At 46.6% G+C, this 16134-nt stretch overlaps 1 long non-coding RNA gene across 2 annotated transcripts in view; it reads right to left on the bottom strand.

Moving 5' to 3' along the window:
• Positions 1-15554: 15554 nt before the first annotated feature.
• The window catches only part of LOC307197072, a 42672-nt gene continuing 42092 nt past the window's right edge, over positions 15555-16134 (bottom strand). For both annotated transcript variants that reach the window (XR_013831317.1, XR_013831318.1), the window contains exon 3: positions 15555-15798. This is a non-coding gene — a long non-coding RNA (uncharacterized lncRNA). The remainder of the gene's footprint in view (positions 15799-16134) is intronic.

Genomic DNA, 16134 nt, shown 5'->3' with positions numbered 1-16134 from the left:
AAGACATTGGGAAGAGAATGGAGACAAGTCAACAGCTCTAAGAACTGTTCAAGAAATAGGATTAGAAAGAAAGACAGTTTTAGGCACAAGAGGCAAGGGGTGAGCACCTAAAAACTTCCACCCTAAGAAGAGTTAGTCTAAGCTATTCCCCTACCTTTAGTTTATCTAACACAAGTTAGAAATCTTTTTTTTTTTTTCCTTTAAATTGTGCTCATGGACCTGTGGTGTCCCTACATGTCTCCTGTCATCGTCCTTGTGCAGAATGCTTGATCTAGCAGCTCTGAAATCAGACTGCCAGGGTACGGTTGTATTATTTAGAGCCTTCATTAGAAGCATGTAGAGATTGGATGCATTTAATAGTTCTCTTTGATGATCTTAGTAGGTGAGAAGAATTAAAGGGATGCGATTTTGAAGGCTCCAGAACATTTAGCAAGCCAATGTCCTTATCCAAATTCAAAAGGATGTGATCTTAATGCAGCCCTTGGCAGTGGAGTCAGGAAGGCAAAGCTGTGATGGAAAGACACTGTTCTATGTAAAGAAGAGAAAAAATACTTTCAGGAATACTTTCAGGAACTCAAAGCTTAGAGCTAATATTGAAGAAACACTGAATCGTCCCCAGCCCTCTAGCGAAAAGCACACGTATCTGCCAGCCTGTGTCAAATACCAGCTAATCAACAATCCAAGTTGCTAATATTGTCCATCCAGTGGATCTTCTCCAAACAGGCTGTCCTCAGGCTGAACAGGGCACAACTAAAGGAGTAACCAGGGTGGGTAAGCTCACCACCCTAGAGTAAATTAAGAGCTCACTACTCAATCCAGATCACAAATGGAAATGTTCTACGTGGACATTGGCCATCCTTCGTGAGTAAGGTAACTGATCATCCCAGTGGGTCTGGGACTTTCAGGGCTCAAATAGGGAAAGTCCCAGGCAAAGTCGGACCCCTGAGCCCCACTTGGAGCTCACATCACCATTTTGAATGGTATCCTTTTCAATGGTGAGTTCAGAAAACATATTGACCAATGTGGGGTCCGTGTTACTGGGAAGGAAAGAAACTCAATTTGCTCCCTTGCATCTATTCCATCCATCTTTTCCGGTGGAAAGGAAATTGGTACAGCTACAGCGGTGAGTGCATGCTCTGAAATCAGGTGCAATGGGCTTAAATACTTGCTTTCCTCTATAAAATGGGAACATGCCTAACTCATGCCTCTGATGTTAGCAAATGTATGGCAACACAGTGCTGAACACGGTGCCCGGCTTGTAGTAAGTATTCAAATCCATGAGCTGTTTTTTTATTATTAGAACTTTCCATCAAGCCCCACCCCAACCCCAATCCTCTTGAAGGAACGCTACTTAGAGCTTCTAATCTCTCTCTTGGCATTTCCCATTTGATCTAGGCTTTGAGGAGCTTCTGTAATTCATCCTCCCTTCCCCGGGCCTTAACTGATAGAGTCCAGTTACCAGGTTCCTCTTTGCAAATTTGTAACTGAGAAGATCTAGAAAACCTTTGACTAAAGTGACTAACATGACTGAATATGAAAGGAAAGCAGAACAATCGTGTCTTTCCCTAAGAAGGAATGGGTTATCTCTAGGGGGAAGGGAGTTTTCTAAGCCCCGAAGATGTTCGTTAATGGACATAATGTGTATCAAAAGCTTAACGCGATGATCCAAACAAGGCCACCGTCAAATTATTATCTCCTCCCTGAACAATGGCAGTGGCCTCCTACCTGGACTACTGCTTCTGCCTTTTGGCCCAAGAGTCTGTTCTCCACCCTGCAGCCAGAGGGATCTCTTTATTTATTTATTTATTTGGGCGCGGGGGGGTGGGGGGGGGGAGGGGGGGGCGCTGTGCCACATGGCTTGCAGGATCTCTGGCTCCCAGACCAGGGACTGAAGCCAGGCCACGGCAGTGAAAGCACCAAATGCTAAGCACTGGACTTAGGGAACTCCCCAAAGGGATTTTTTTTTTTTTTTTTTTTTTGCTGTACGCGGGTCTCTCACTGTTGTGGCCTCTCCCGTTGCGGAGCACAGGCTCCGGACGCGCAGGCTCAGCGGCCATGGCTCACGGGCCCAGCCGCTCCGAGGCATGCGGGATCTTCCCGGACCGGGGCACGAACCCGCGTCCCCTGCATCGGCAGGCGGACTCTCAACCACTGCGCCACCAGGGAAGCTCCCCAGAGGGATCTTTTAAAAATGTAAGGCAGCTTGCCCTGGTGTCCGTCATCAACAGGAGAAAGGATAAACTGGTATATCCAGGCAAAGAAATACTACCTCACAATAAACAACAAAAAAGTATTGGTCCAAATTCGAGCATGGGTGAATTTCAAATACATTCTGCTGTGTGAAAGAAGCCTTACACAAGACTACATACTGCATGATTCCATTTATATAAAGTTCTGGAATAGGCAAAACTCACATATGGTGAGAAAAATAAGAACAGTGGTTGCCTGGGGGCAGGCCAGGAGGGAGAGGTACAGCGATAATACTCTCTAGCTTGATAGCGGTTAGGGCTGCACAGGTATGTCAAAAATTGTCAAAATTCAAAGAATGACATGCTTAAGATTTGTGCATTTCACTGTATGTAAATTTTCTCTTTAAAAACAAATATTAAACTCTGCTTAGTGATATGCATGCCTAAATGTTTGGGGATGAGGTCACAGGATGTCTGCAAGTTATTTTTGAAATGCAACAAAACAAAAAGAGGAACTGATAGATGGGTAGAGGGATGAATACAGGAGTAGACGTGTGATGAAGCCAACAGAGGAAAATGTGAAGTGTAGAATCCACTCGGTGGGTACATGGGTCCTCTCTACATAATTTTTCAACTTCTCTATATGCTTGAAATTTTTCATAATAAAAAATGGGGGAAATTCCCTGGTGGTCCAGTGGTTAGAACTCCAAGCTTTCACTGCTGAGGGCCCGGGGTTCGATCCCTGGTAGGGGAGCTAAGATCCCACAAACTGTAGCAGTGTGGCTAAAAAAAATTTTTTTAATAAAAAATAAATTTTAAAAATGGGGTGGGGTGGGGAAGGGGAGTAGAAAGGGAGATATGTCACTCCTTTTTAAAATAGCTTCCCTGTTTTAGTCAGATACAAAGCCACAGCACTTGCCCTAGCAGGGTCTACAGGATCTGGGCTCCTTCTGACTCCTAACTCTCTGGCCTCATTTCCTGCCACCATCTAAACAATCTGCAACGATGATTGAAGCCTCTCGACCACTTTACTTACAGCCATAGCAGCCTCCTTGTGCATCCTCCCACATACCAACCTTGTCCTGGTGTCAGAGCCTTTGCTCTTCTGTTCCTTCTGCCTGGAACACTGTTCCCCCATTTCACAAGCTCGATTCCCTGACTCCTGCAGTCTCTGTCTCCGTGTCACCTCCTGACTACTCAATATGAAACAGCACTTCCTCCCATCACTCTCCATCCCTTTACTTATTTTAGGTTTTTATCACCTGCTGGTACAATATTCATTTGTTTATTGCCTATCCCCGCTCCCCGCCCCCAGCAATAGAGCCACTTTGCTTTGTTCCTTGTGGCATGTTGGCACCTAGAATGGTACCTGAAAGATGTTCCTTCAATACTCATTTAATAAACACGTGAATGAATGCACGTGATGCTGACACCACCAATAGTAATCTTAACTGACTACCTGGTAAGTGCTGGCCCGGAGCTAAACCATTGACTCCCATGCTGTCAAATAGCCTATGGCTATTTTGACAACTGAGAAAAATCGGAGTTTGAAAGATTGATTTACCCAAAGACAAGGGTCAGGGCTGGAAAAATCCAACCTAGTTCTTCAGTTCCAAAGCCCAGAATCTTTCCACCTTGCCACAGGGCAGGGAGGGTCTAGAAGAGGGAGTCACATGGGAGAGAAGGGGTAAGCAGGTCGCCAGGACTACCCTAACTGCAGACGGAAAGACCCAGGTGCTGGACTTCCCTGGTGGTGCGGTAGCCCGTGCGCCACAACCACTGAGCCGGCACTCTATAGAGCCCGCGAGCTACAGCTACTGAGCCCATGTGCCACAACGACCCAAGCCCACGCGCCTAGAGCCTGTGCTCTGCAACAAGAGAAGCCACCGCAACGAGAAGCCGGTGCATCGCAAGGAAGAGTAGCCCCCGCTTGCTGCAACTAGAGAAAGCCCTCGTGCAGCAACAAAGACCCAACGCAGCCAAAAATAAATAAATTAATTAATTAAAAAAAAAAGACCCAGGTGCCCACACATCCAAGGACATCACTCTTCTCCACTGTCAAACTTCCAATGACACCTGGTGCCCCCGGCCCCCAGTCTACCAGGGTCAAATGGGCTGAACAGCGTTACTACTGGGCTTCCAACTTGAGTGGCTCTGGTACCTCATGGTCTGTGTTTTTTTGGGTTTTGGGGTTGTTTTTTGGGTTTTGGTTTTTTGTTTTTGGCTGTGCCACGTGGCTTCCAGGATCTTAGTTCTCGCACCAGGGATTGAACCCAGGCCCCAGCAGTGAAAGAGCAGAGTCCTAACCACTGGACCGCCAGGAAAGTCCCTGGTCTGTGTTAATAAACTGCCTCTCAGTTGCAAAGATGACCTTAACTCCCACGTCAAACATCTTTCTTCTGTTTCCTCTTATACACAGGCTATATCTATTGACCTTAACACAGCATTTTTTTTTAGTAAGTGCTGAAAAATGTTAGTTTTCTCCAAGGTTAACTAGTCCATATCAGATGATCAGGTTCAACATATGGGGGAAAAAATGTCAAGAACATTTGCAATTATTCACAGATAGTCAGTCAGTGAATGGGCATTCGAGAAGGGAGGGGCACGTCAGTTGTTGCTACATGTGTGTACTGAGCACCTACTACGTGCCAGGCATTGTATCACACACTAGGGGATGAGGAAGTGGGGAATGGAGTGTGTTCCCTGCAGAGCTCAGTCACTTCCTGTGTGACCTTGGCCAAGTTACTCGAGCACTCTTGGCCAAGTTACTCGGTTGCCTCATCTGAAAAGTGGAGATAATTTCCCCTCCTTAAAAATGCTTTTATTGTGAGGAACACAGGAGACAATGTACATTACAGGGTCTAACACAGTGGCCAGAAGACAATAGCCCAGGAAAAACATGCTAGTTCTGTGCCCACGTCTCCCTCCCCTGCTCCCTCCCACTTCAAGGAGACCCTGAGACATACATGGGGAATTCTGAGGTCTGGGCAGACCAGGTTAAGTGTTCCAAGTGAGGAAGTGACCCACAGACTATTTAATTCTTTAATTCTATGCCTAGGAATAACTCACAAAGGAGGTATTTCTGTCCCCATGTTACAGATGGGAAAACTAAAGTTCAGAGAGAATAAGTAACTTGGCCAAGATAATACGGTTTTTAAGCGTTAGAACCCTCCGGTTCTTGTCTTGTTCACCTCATGGTAGAGAGAGATGGATTCCAACCAGCTGCGGAAATCCAGACGGCTGCTTGGAGGATGTAGCCATGTCAAGAGTCCATTTTCACAGCATAAAGATCCGTTTTCCTCTAATACCAAACTCGGCATTCCTGAGGAGTCTGTGTCCTGGATTCCATAACCCAGAGCTTTGCCACTTTCCTTCCAGTTTTGGCTTTAGCCCAAGTGGACATCAGGACAAATTTCCTCCTCTGAACACAAGTAAAACATTCAGATTCACAGAGACCTCCACCCGACACCACCCATCTCCTTCCCCTGTTATCCCCATAGCTAAAGAGATTTGAGAAAGATGCTGCTCGAAATCTCTTTGTGAACTCCCTCCCGCTGGTTCGTTATGTCAGACCTACTTTTTTGTCTCTGACAGGCTTTTTTAAAAAGGAGAGGGGAAATCCAGCAGATACCAAGACGTCCTCCTCTGACTGGAGGACTGACCTCCCTACCATTAAAAATACGCATGTTCTGGTTATCTACAATGACCTGTTTGTCTGGGAAGGCTTTTTCTCTTTCTTCCATGTCCCCTAGCTGTGTATACAGGGAAGAGGACGGAGCTGAGCCGGTAAGATTTTTTTTTTTCCCCTCCCTGTGTTTATCCACCAAAGAAAGTATTTTAAGTACTTTGTTTCCATTATGCTATTCTGAGCCCATTACTTGGTGGGGTGATTAAAGATGGCTTTTGGCAAGAGAAGAGAAAGCAAAGTGTTTGTTACTTAAATGACTGCTAGCCTTTCCCAGGCAGTCTTCAAAGGGGAAAACATAAACACACGGCATTCAAAATACATATTGGCTTGGTACTGGGAGCCCTGGAGGACATCTGGCCCTTCACCTTTGCCTGGAATCTGAGGAGCTGGGACAGGAGGCATGAAAAGGGCTCCTTCTAGGGCATCTTGAAGGCAATTGACCTCTCTGGGTCCTTCTATCTTCCTCCGCACCTGTGTGGTCCTTGATTCTTTCCCCTGGCTGGGGTCTTCTTGGGTTACTTCCCAACCCTTCCAATTGTGTCTGGATACAACCATGGACAAGACATATGGGCTCTCTACGTTCAGTTCACGGGGCTTAAAGTGTTCTGGCATGGTCTACAGGCCTTAATCAAAAGAATCCCACAAGCATGTTTCCAAGAGGTGATAAAGTTCACAATGGAGAAGGACGAGGCGTGTACTGGGCCTGGGAGTAGGAATCAGAATTTCTCTTGGGGTCAGGGAGGACTTCCTTTCATGTGCAAATCTGAAAGATAAGCCCAGACTGGGTAGGAAGGGGTCTCCTCAGCAACGGCAACGAGGAGAGAACAGGACTTTTTTTCAAAAAAGGGAAAGAAGGTGGGGTAGCTGGAATCCAGAGGACAAGGGCAAGGTGATGTAAACAGGTCAGAGAGGTCTTGAGTGTCCCTCCCCCCAGTATAACCACAAAGCAGGTGTATGTAACAAGGTAGTGAAAATAGGAGTGGGAGGAGGAAGTGTCAGCTAGAATAGAAGGGGCCAATCCCTGCTTGCTTATCTTAACAGCCAGGTGGCCTTTGGGCAAGATATTTCACTGCCGTAAGCCTCCATTTCCTCATCTGTCAAATGGGTATCATTTGCCCTACCTCAGAGGGCGCGTGGTACATAGTTGGAGCTGAACTTCAATGCTGCACTTTTCTTTTTTCACTGAGCATCTTGGGAGACTTGCATGAAGCCAAAAAACCCCATCTCTGATCGATGGCTCATTTGGATGAAGGCCCAAGACCTGTCAGTCCCACTGGCCAGGGGACCTCCCTGCAAGGTTGTTGTAATCACTTACCCTCCATCCCTCCAGTCAGAAGGCGCCTCTTCGAAGTCAACATCTGATCTCTCCCCGGGATCTTGGGGACATTACTATCTCCCTGGCCTATCTCCCAAACTACTGGGACAAGCCAAGGAGATAAAGGGTGGGTGAGGTCTTTAGAGGATTCCTGTTCCCCTCCCTGGGCTGGGGAGGAAATCTGCATTGGTCTAGATACGGTTACAAGTTGCACAAAAGCATTTTCCCTGAACTCACACCCTTAAGTCAAGGGCCTCTAGAATTCAAAATGGCACCTGCAAGTTCGGGCATGTCCAGGGCGCTGAAAACATCTGGGAATCTCTCTCTCCTGGAGCCAAGCGGGCAGCTTCAGAACTCCAACTGCTCAGGCAAAGTGAAAGCACAGGCTGGGGCAGCCCCCGTACTTCCTCTGCTCTGACATCTTGGGTGCCAGCTCCACGCTGGGTGCTTTTCTCCACCCCTCTTCATTTCCTGGTCTCCACCATTCTGGGGGACAGGGATAAGCCTTCCCACTTTTGACAGATTTGATCAAGTGAGAAATTCAGCTACTTGCCCAGAGTCTCAGTTATGAAATGGAAAAGAGAACTCCTGATTCTGAACGCAACACAGGTCTTTAGTCTTCGATGCTGTCTGGACGGTTATTTAGCCACGCCCCCCCTCCATCCAAAAATTAGATTACCTGGGACCCAAGGAGGCCCCCGAAGAATGCTCAGGTGGATGGAAGCCTCCAGGTGGGGGGGTCTTTGCTTTGAATGTTGAAATTGGATTTCTAGAGACTCCCAGGCTACCAACAGATCACTGACATCTTACATCCTCTTAGTCCTCTTCCAATCCCATCTCCTCTGCTAACCTCACTCGAGTTCTAGAAGGTACAACCACAATCACCACAGTCGTGATTGGCCCCATTTATTACGTACTCTCTAAGTGTTAGATACGGACCCAAGCAATATGTATTTCCTCACGGTATGAATTTCAACACCAGGTAAACTGCTGCATCATCATCCCCATTTCACAGATGAGCAAAGTAAGGCTCAGAGCGGGGAAAGTCTTCACCCAAGGGCACAGCTGGTAAGTGGCAGAGTCAAATCTGAAATTCCATCTGGCTGATCCCCAGTTCTCAACCACCTCAACACTGCCTGCTTTTCTGCCTTCACACTTCGACAACGGTCAAAAAGACAGCACCAAAATCTAGTGAAATTCTGCCCGACGAACCCTGAGGCCCCACCCAGGTTTGCCTGTCCCTCTCCACCTCCACCTCCAGGCATCAGGGTCCCCGCCTGTGGAATAAAGAGCCCCAGGGTATTGCTCAAATCCTGACAACATCAACTCAATGCAGAAGCAGCATCCCCCACGTCCTCAACCCCATCCCACTTCTCAGTCCTCCTTAGGACCCTTCTCTCTTCATACGGAAAATGCGTGAGGGCTTCAACAACTCACCGTGTTTCTCTTGCAGACTTCCAAGGAGGAAAGAAGATGCCTGAAGTCATAGTTGGACTCCTTTGGGCCCCAGGGCAACACGCCCTGGGCTTTCCCTTAGGCTATTCCCATTCTGGGAGCTTCACCTGGCCTCTTCCATGCCTGAAATTCTCCTTCATTGACTAGAGTCCAGATCCTGAGGTTGGAATCTGAGCCTTGCCCTCCAGGATTTAGCCCCATCTTGACTGTGAGCTTTGAGAAGGGGTAGACCTAAGCCTTTAGGGCCAGACAGAGCTGGATTCGCATCTCAGTACTGCCAGGAACCAGCTGCACTGTCCTTGTCCCTGTGAAAGACACTTAGGGGTTCAACATGGATAAAGGTCCTACTGTGTGTTAGGAACTTTGCTACAGGTCACAGTGTTGCATAGAGAAACAAGATCCCTGCCATCTCAGAGCTTGCTTTCTAGCTGGAAAAGGGAGAGGGGAGCAAGTACATAGGAGATTTTCAGAGGTAAATAAAAGAAGGTAGAAGGATAGGAAATGGCAGGGGGATCATATTTAATGCACAGCAAATGTCTTCCTAAGGAGGGAACATTTGATCAGGAAGACTACCGTATGAAGGACCAGGGAAAGAGCACGCAGGCAGAGGGAACAGCAAAGGAGCTTGCTGTGCTTCGAGGCCAAAATAAAGGTCAATGTGGCAGAAAGGGAGTGAACTTGAAGGACAGGAACGCAAGACAGGATTGGAGGATGTCAAGAGCCAGATGACAGAAGGCTTTGTAGATCATAAAACAGAGTTTGGATTTTATTTTAGAGCCATGGGGAGCCATTGGAGGGTTTTAAGAACTTTTTTCACTCTTTTACAAAAGAAACCGTCTTAAGGATCTGTCAGACTCTTCCGAAGTGGCTGTACCATTTCGCGTTCCCGCTGGGCATTCCAGTTGCTCCACATCTTCGTCAATACTTGGCATGGGTGGTCTTTTTCATTTTAGCCATTGTGTTGGGTGTGTAGTGATACATTGTTACTGTTTTCATTTTTATTTTCCTGATGACTAATGGTGTTGAGTACTTTTTTATGTGCTTTTTGATTGTTCATATATCTCCTTCTTTTGCCCCTTTTAAAATTGGGTCATTTGTCTTCTTATTAGTGAGTCATAGGACTTCTTTTAATATTCTGGATACATGTCCTTTGTCAGATAAATGATTTACAGATATTTTTTCCCAGACTATGATGTGCCTTTTCATTTTCTCAACAGGGTGTTTCAAAGAGCAGAAGTTTTAAATCTTGATAAAGTCCAATTTATCATTTTTTTTAATTTTACGGTTTATGCTTTTTGTGTCCTAAGAAATCTGTGCCTATCCCAAGGTCACAAAGATTTCCTAGTGTGTTCTCTTCTTCTAGAAGTTATATAATTTTAGCTCTTTGGTTTTGTTTTATCTTATATTGTTTACCTTAGGTTAGAAAGTTAAATATACACTTACCATACATCTCAGCAATTCAACTCTTAGATGTCTACCCAAGGCAAAGAGAATCTTATGTCCACAAAAAGACTTACACTTGATGTTCATATCAGCATTATTCATAATAGTCAAAAACTGGAAGTAACCCAAATACCCATCCACAGGTGAATAGATACACAGTAGTACACCCATGTGATGGAATGCTACTCATCAATAAAAAGGAACCAAACTTGATCCATACAACAACATAAATGGACCTCAAAAACGTGATCCCGAGCAAAAGAAACCAGACAAAAAAAAGAGTCCACACTGGATGGTTCCATTAACATAAAACTCTAGAAATGATCAAGTTCTTCTACAGTGACAGAAAACAGATCAACGGTCACCTGGGGCCAGAAACTATGGGTGGAGGTGGGCAGGCGACTGGGGAGGGACTGGAGGGAACTTTGGAGGTGAAGAAGAATGTTCCATATCTTGATTGGACTGGTGGTTACACGGCTGCCTACATTTATCAAAAGTCATTGAACTGTACACTTGAGAGAGATGCGTTTTATTTTGCCTCAATAAAATGGAATTTTGAAAAATAAGAGCAAAACAGATGGAGAATATGTCCAGGGCGGGGACCAGGGAGGAGATTGAGGCCACTGAGTCATCCAGGTGAGACAGATGAAAGTGGCTTTGTCCGGGGTGGAAGAAGCAGGTGGTAGTATTTGCTGGTGTGGGTATTATTCTTATCATCTTGTTGTTGTTGTTGCTTTTTTGCCTCGTCTTACCATGAGCCAAGGACAGGCTCTCTCATCTGTAGATTAATGGACCACTTCCCCTTCTCCACTGCCGGCCCTCTTCTCTGCCCAGTCATCTCTCAAGGTTATCATGGGGAACAAAGATCTGACTTCCATCTGGACATTACACAGCTGAGGCACACACTCAGGAAAACATGTCACTGGTCAAGGTAACTGAGAACACCTGTGATGTCACCCCCAGGCTCCCAGGCCCCTCCCCATTCTAAAGATGGCCTCCAGTCTTGCCCCCACCCCAAATCTATCTCTATAAAGACTTGGTTTTTTTCTTTTTGCTAATGAAATTCCCTTGCATAAAATTCCTCAGTCACTCCCCATTTACCCTGAGAATAAATGTGAAATTCCCCACATGATCTGAGCCCAGCCAAACTCCATCTTCATCTCTCCCTGCTCCCTTCCCCAGGGTAACACCTACTCAACCTTCAGAATCCAGCTTAGATGCCACCTCCTCTGGGAAGCCTTCTCGTCCTGCCCCTCAGGTGTGAGTCAGGTCTTCCTACTCAGTCCCTTGAGAACATTCTTCCTAACTGTAATCATACCACTTAGCACAGTGCATTTTTATTTCCTGTTAACTTGTCTGTTGCCTCCAGATGCAAGGGGATATGCACAGGGGTTGGCACACTTGTGGTTCGTATTTGTTAAATGTTATGGACCATACAACCTTCAGTGCACAGAGGAAACCAGGATTAGAAGCCACTACTGGCTGACTCCAGGGACTTGTTCTATTATCCCACACAGATGTTGGTGGAGGCACAAGAGTCTACTTGGACTAGCAGGCCCCAGAAAGCCAGGGCCCAAGTATGCAGGAGCCTGGAATGGCAAATGTGCCTCCACTGTCCTCTCCTGTATCCATGGCAGACATTACTAATGGATCACAACACTCCTTCTCACTGATCCCAGGCTCAGCACAGGGCCACAGACAGTCTCCACCAATCGATCCAACCCAGCACCTGACATGTAGTCTAAATACATGTGATCTCCTGTCCTACATCCCGTTTTAGCAGGAAAAGAGAATGAGGCTAGAGAGAGAACTGGTTTCCCAATACACATGTAAGTTCATGTGAAAACAGGGACAGGGTCTCTCCTCTCCCAGTTCAGTACTGTTCTCCTACCCCTCCTGGCCTCTGGAGACCAGCTCCTCACGCCATGCGGTCAACCTACCCTCAGGATGTCTGGAGAAAGAAGTATATTTGTGAAATTAGACCAGGTGACTCATGGAAGGCTCTGAAGACAAGGATAACTTAGGATGGCCCAGGGGACTGTCTTTCCTTTTTTAAAGTTGTTCAGAGGCAACTCCAGCCTTTTTCTCTTTCCTGTGAGTCTAGCAAACTACCTGCATGTCACATGTTCCTCACCATCGTGGAAGTCCAATACCTGGGTACGTGGGCTGCAAACCCTTTAGGGTTGAGCAGAATTTCCAAACCGAAAAATGGAAGACTTCCCAAGACACATGCTGAAACACAATGCCCCACTTTCTCCTTTTTCAAAAAGGAAATTTTTTATTTTGTGATCATTTTAGATTGGCAGACAAGTTGCAAAGACGGTACAAGAATCCCCCTTTACTCTTTTTTGTTGTTGTTGTTGGCTTCACCATGAGGCATGCAGGATCTTAATTCCCTGACCAGGAATCGAACACATGCCCCCTGCAGTGGAAGCGCAGAGTCTTAACCACTGCACCGCCAGGGAAGCCCCATCCCTGTTTACTCTTCACCCCGTTTCCCCTAACGTTACCATCTTGCCTTACCATGGGATGTTCCCCCAAATGAAGAAACTGACATTGGGACAGTATAATGAACTAAACTCCTGATTTTATTCAGATTTCCCCCATTTTTCTGTTCCAGGATCCAGTCCAGGAGACCCTGTTGCTTTGAGCACTTTCCCTTTTTGATAAATCCCTTCCCTGGCTTTCTCCCTTTCTCCTGGCAGCTCATTCCCCCTGGCACTCAGAAACAGTCGTTTGCTTATTCCTTGACTCTGCTCTGATTCATTTTATGGATTATGGCTTGGGGGAAAGCTTCACCTGACTATTTCTAATATTGTAAACGACCCTTCTTCAGCACATTCATTTTTCCTCTTTCTGTTTCAAAGCCTAGCACACGTCATCAAAATGGCCACTGGCACTTCCGGGAAAACTTGGCACAGCATTTTACTGTATTTCTAAAAAAAAAAAAGTTCTGCTCTTTTTTTCCAGCCCCCCCCCCCACCCCAAACCTCGTCTGTTCTTTTATGACTAAGGATATTTATCTCCTTTCTGCTTTAGAAGTTTATGGGCTGCTTTTCCTTTGAATTCCAGGCCAAGGTCAGTAGCCTTTTGATTGTGATGTCACAGTGTGTTGCCTTGGTTACCACTGTGACATCATCAGACAAACCTGGAGGCCCTATGCAGGGGCGGGGAGAGGGTCTTTGAAACAAACTTGTCTCTTTCATCTGCCCTTTGTGAAGAAACTGCCGCTGCTTTTGGAAAAAAGTTTTGAGAAATTGTGAAAAGTTAAAGGGAAGAGGTTAATACGAAGATTTACTACCTCCCCCCAAAATGCCACAGACCCCTAAAAGTCAGGCCACAATCAAAGGCTGCAGACCTCTGAAGGGGAAAAAGCTAAAGGAACAAATGCATTCCTAGAAACCAGAACCCAGTATTTGTAAAAAGACCATCAGTTAGCCACAAGAAGAAACACACACACACACACACACACACACACACGCACACGCGCACACGCGCACATGCACATACACAGACACGAACTATCAACCAAATTGCCTCGAGATGGAATGTATTTCACGAGGTGTCTCTCGGTCTTTAATCTAATCTAATCTGTCTCTCCCTCGGCATAAAAGCGAAAGCAAAGAAAGGAATTACAAGCCAGGAATGCTTGGTTTAAAAGGCTTTTTAATAAAAGGAGAAAGGAAAAAGAACAAAAGCAGAGTGAACACTCAGCAGACAGTTTTCATGCCATTAAAACAGCATCTTGAAAAATGTTCATCTTTTTTTTTCCCCCCTTAGGGTCAGGGGAATGGAAGAAAAAAATGTGTTTTTATTGTGAACATGTGTCAAGAGGACTCTGTCGCATAAACTCGGTACCCACAATAAGTATATTTGTGTAGTAATTAACGTGAGATCAGAGACGCATGTTTTGCCAAAAGGCCATTGTCAGCATGGGGTATATTATGTGGGTCAATAATCTAGTTTTCCGAATGCGGTGTACATCCCTATTCATTATAATTAAGCACTCTGTCATCTAACGACAAAGCGAGCTAGAGTGACTCCCAGATGGGATTATACCTAAAACACAGTTTCCAAATGTTTCTTCTTGGCAAATTTTTTAAGGAAACTCTCTGCAGAAGGAATGTCAAGACATCTGTAATTAGATCTTGGAGAAAAGGGTGGAAGAGTGGGGGGGGGCAGTTTTTATTTTGTCTCTCCAAGAAACTCCATGTAATTCTCTGTCCTGGCTGTCAAGGGCCTTATCCATCAGAGGTCCTCGAGTCGTCTGTCTTGGCCTTCGCTGTCTCCTAGGGCCTCCAGGAACGCTCTTGCAATGTCAAGTGCCCCCTCGGAAAGTTGACTGCAGCAGCTCTGAAGGCAGAAATGGCGGCGTCCAAACAGCCTCGGGCCAGGGCCGGGCTTCGAACCTGGTGAGATGCTGTTTCTGAGGGTTTCTGCTTTGTTACGGGTCTGGGGGTCTGATGAAGGAAGCAGGGTGGGGTGTTTTGTGGACCCCAGGGCCGCGCTTTAGGAGACACTTGTACAACAAGGACAACCCATTCATTGAAGCTTTTCGCTGGGGCCACAAGGAGGTGCGTGTATTGTGGAGCCGGGGCGCGTACCCCCATCCCGGTCTCATGTTGGACGTGGGTCTGCGTCTGTCTCTGGTTTTATATGTTGCGTATGAACATGCTTCCGCACGCCTGCGGGTCTCAGGCATGTGTTGTAAGCATGGGACGCCTCTCTGTGCATGCGATGGGAGCTTGGGGGGGCACCTCTGAGCTTGTCGCCGTGTGTCTTTCAGTGGCTTCTATGTGTCGCCCCACGCGTGGAGCCTCTATAACCTCCAAATATCCTGCGTTCATCGTTCATCATACTCTCTTTTCCAACCAACAGGCTATCTGCAGACCTCTCAGCTCTTTATCACCCAAATACGGTCTTAGGGTGTTGGAAAAGCGAAACACATCATAAATCTCAAGGCTGGCTAGAACCTGGAGACTTTTAAAAAGAAAGAGGAAAGTGGGAGGGAGGCGGGAGGGAGGCGGGAGGGAGGCGGGAGGGGCGGGGGTGGCGAAGGGGGCATTTTGATGAAGCACTTCTCCCTGAATCCAACTTAGAAGCAATTTTCTCTTGGCACTACTAAGTGGGATCAATCCTAGTGTTTGGGGTTTCTCCTCTCCCCCAAGCCCCTCCCCTTCTCCATGCTAACAGTCAGGAACAGATGTGCCCCACTTTATAAATGCTGACCAGCTGGGGAGGCTGAAGCCAGCGTCCACAGGGCTTTTCCCAAATGCTGATGCCCGGGGAGGCCTCTGGGAGGAAGACTGGGGGTCTCTCAGACACATCTTGTGGCCTGCTTGTTTCCAGAAACTTCTTGGAGTTCCCTGAAAGGGGAGTGTTCAAGAAAATAGAGAATGCCTATAGCCTTTGTTTGCGGCATCCCCGTGGCCGTGTTGTTGTTCGTGAAGACCTGAAACGCCAGAAGGATAATAATCTGAGGTCCTCTGGACTGAGACGGGGCTGGTGCGGGTGACAAGGATTCAAGAAAGAGGTTCGAGGCCAAGGCTTCCCTTGAAATGGGTGAAAAGAGGGGAGCTTGATCGTTGCCCACGTAGATGATTTTTTTCCCTCCAGACGATTAAAAGGCCCATTTGTTTTTAGAAGTCCCAACCCGGGCTATTGGTTCATTTCACGTATCAGTTTGCAGCATGCTCCCCTCCGTAGGGCTGCTTGGAAAACACAAAGGCAGGAAATTCAATTCAACACAGGCCTGGTGACATCTCTGTGTGTGTGTGTGTGTGTGTGTGTGTGTGTGTGTGTGTGTGTGTGTGTGTGTGTGTGTGTGTGTGTGTTTGTACAACGTGTTCTCCTCAATCAGATCATTGCCTTGTAGAGTTACTGTTTCTGCAGGTTTAGAAACAGCTGGAGGGATTCTATTAAGAATCGTTTAAATATAGCGGCTCACGAGCCGTCCGCTACGGGGTTTGGGAAGGAGACGAAACCTGTCCCATTTGGATTGTTTTCCTGACACAGTCTTCTCCCATTCTCCAAATGTGTTCACT

Source organism: Stenella coeruleoalba (genome assembly GCF_951394435.1).
Source record: "Stenella coeruleoalba genome assembly, chromosome: 14".
In the NCBI taxonomy this organism is placed as follows: domain Eukaryota; kingdom Metazoa; phylum Chordata; class Mammalia; order Artiodactyla; family Delphinidae; genus Stenella; species Stenella coeruleoalba.
Note: the sequence above shows the minus strand (reverse complement) of the source record. Positions and strands in the feature narration are given on the sequence as shown.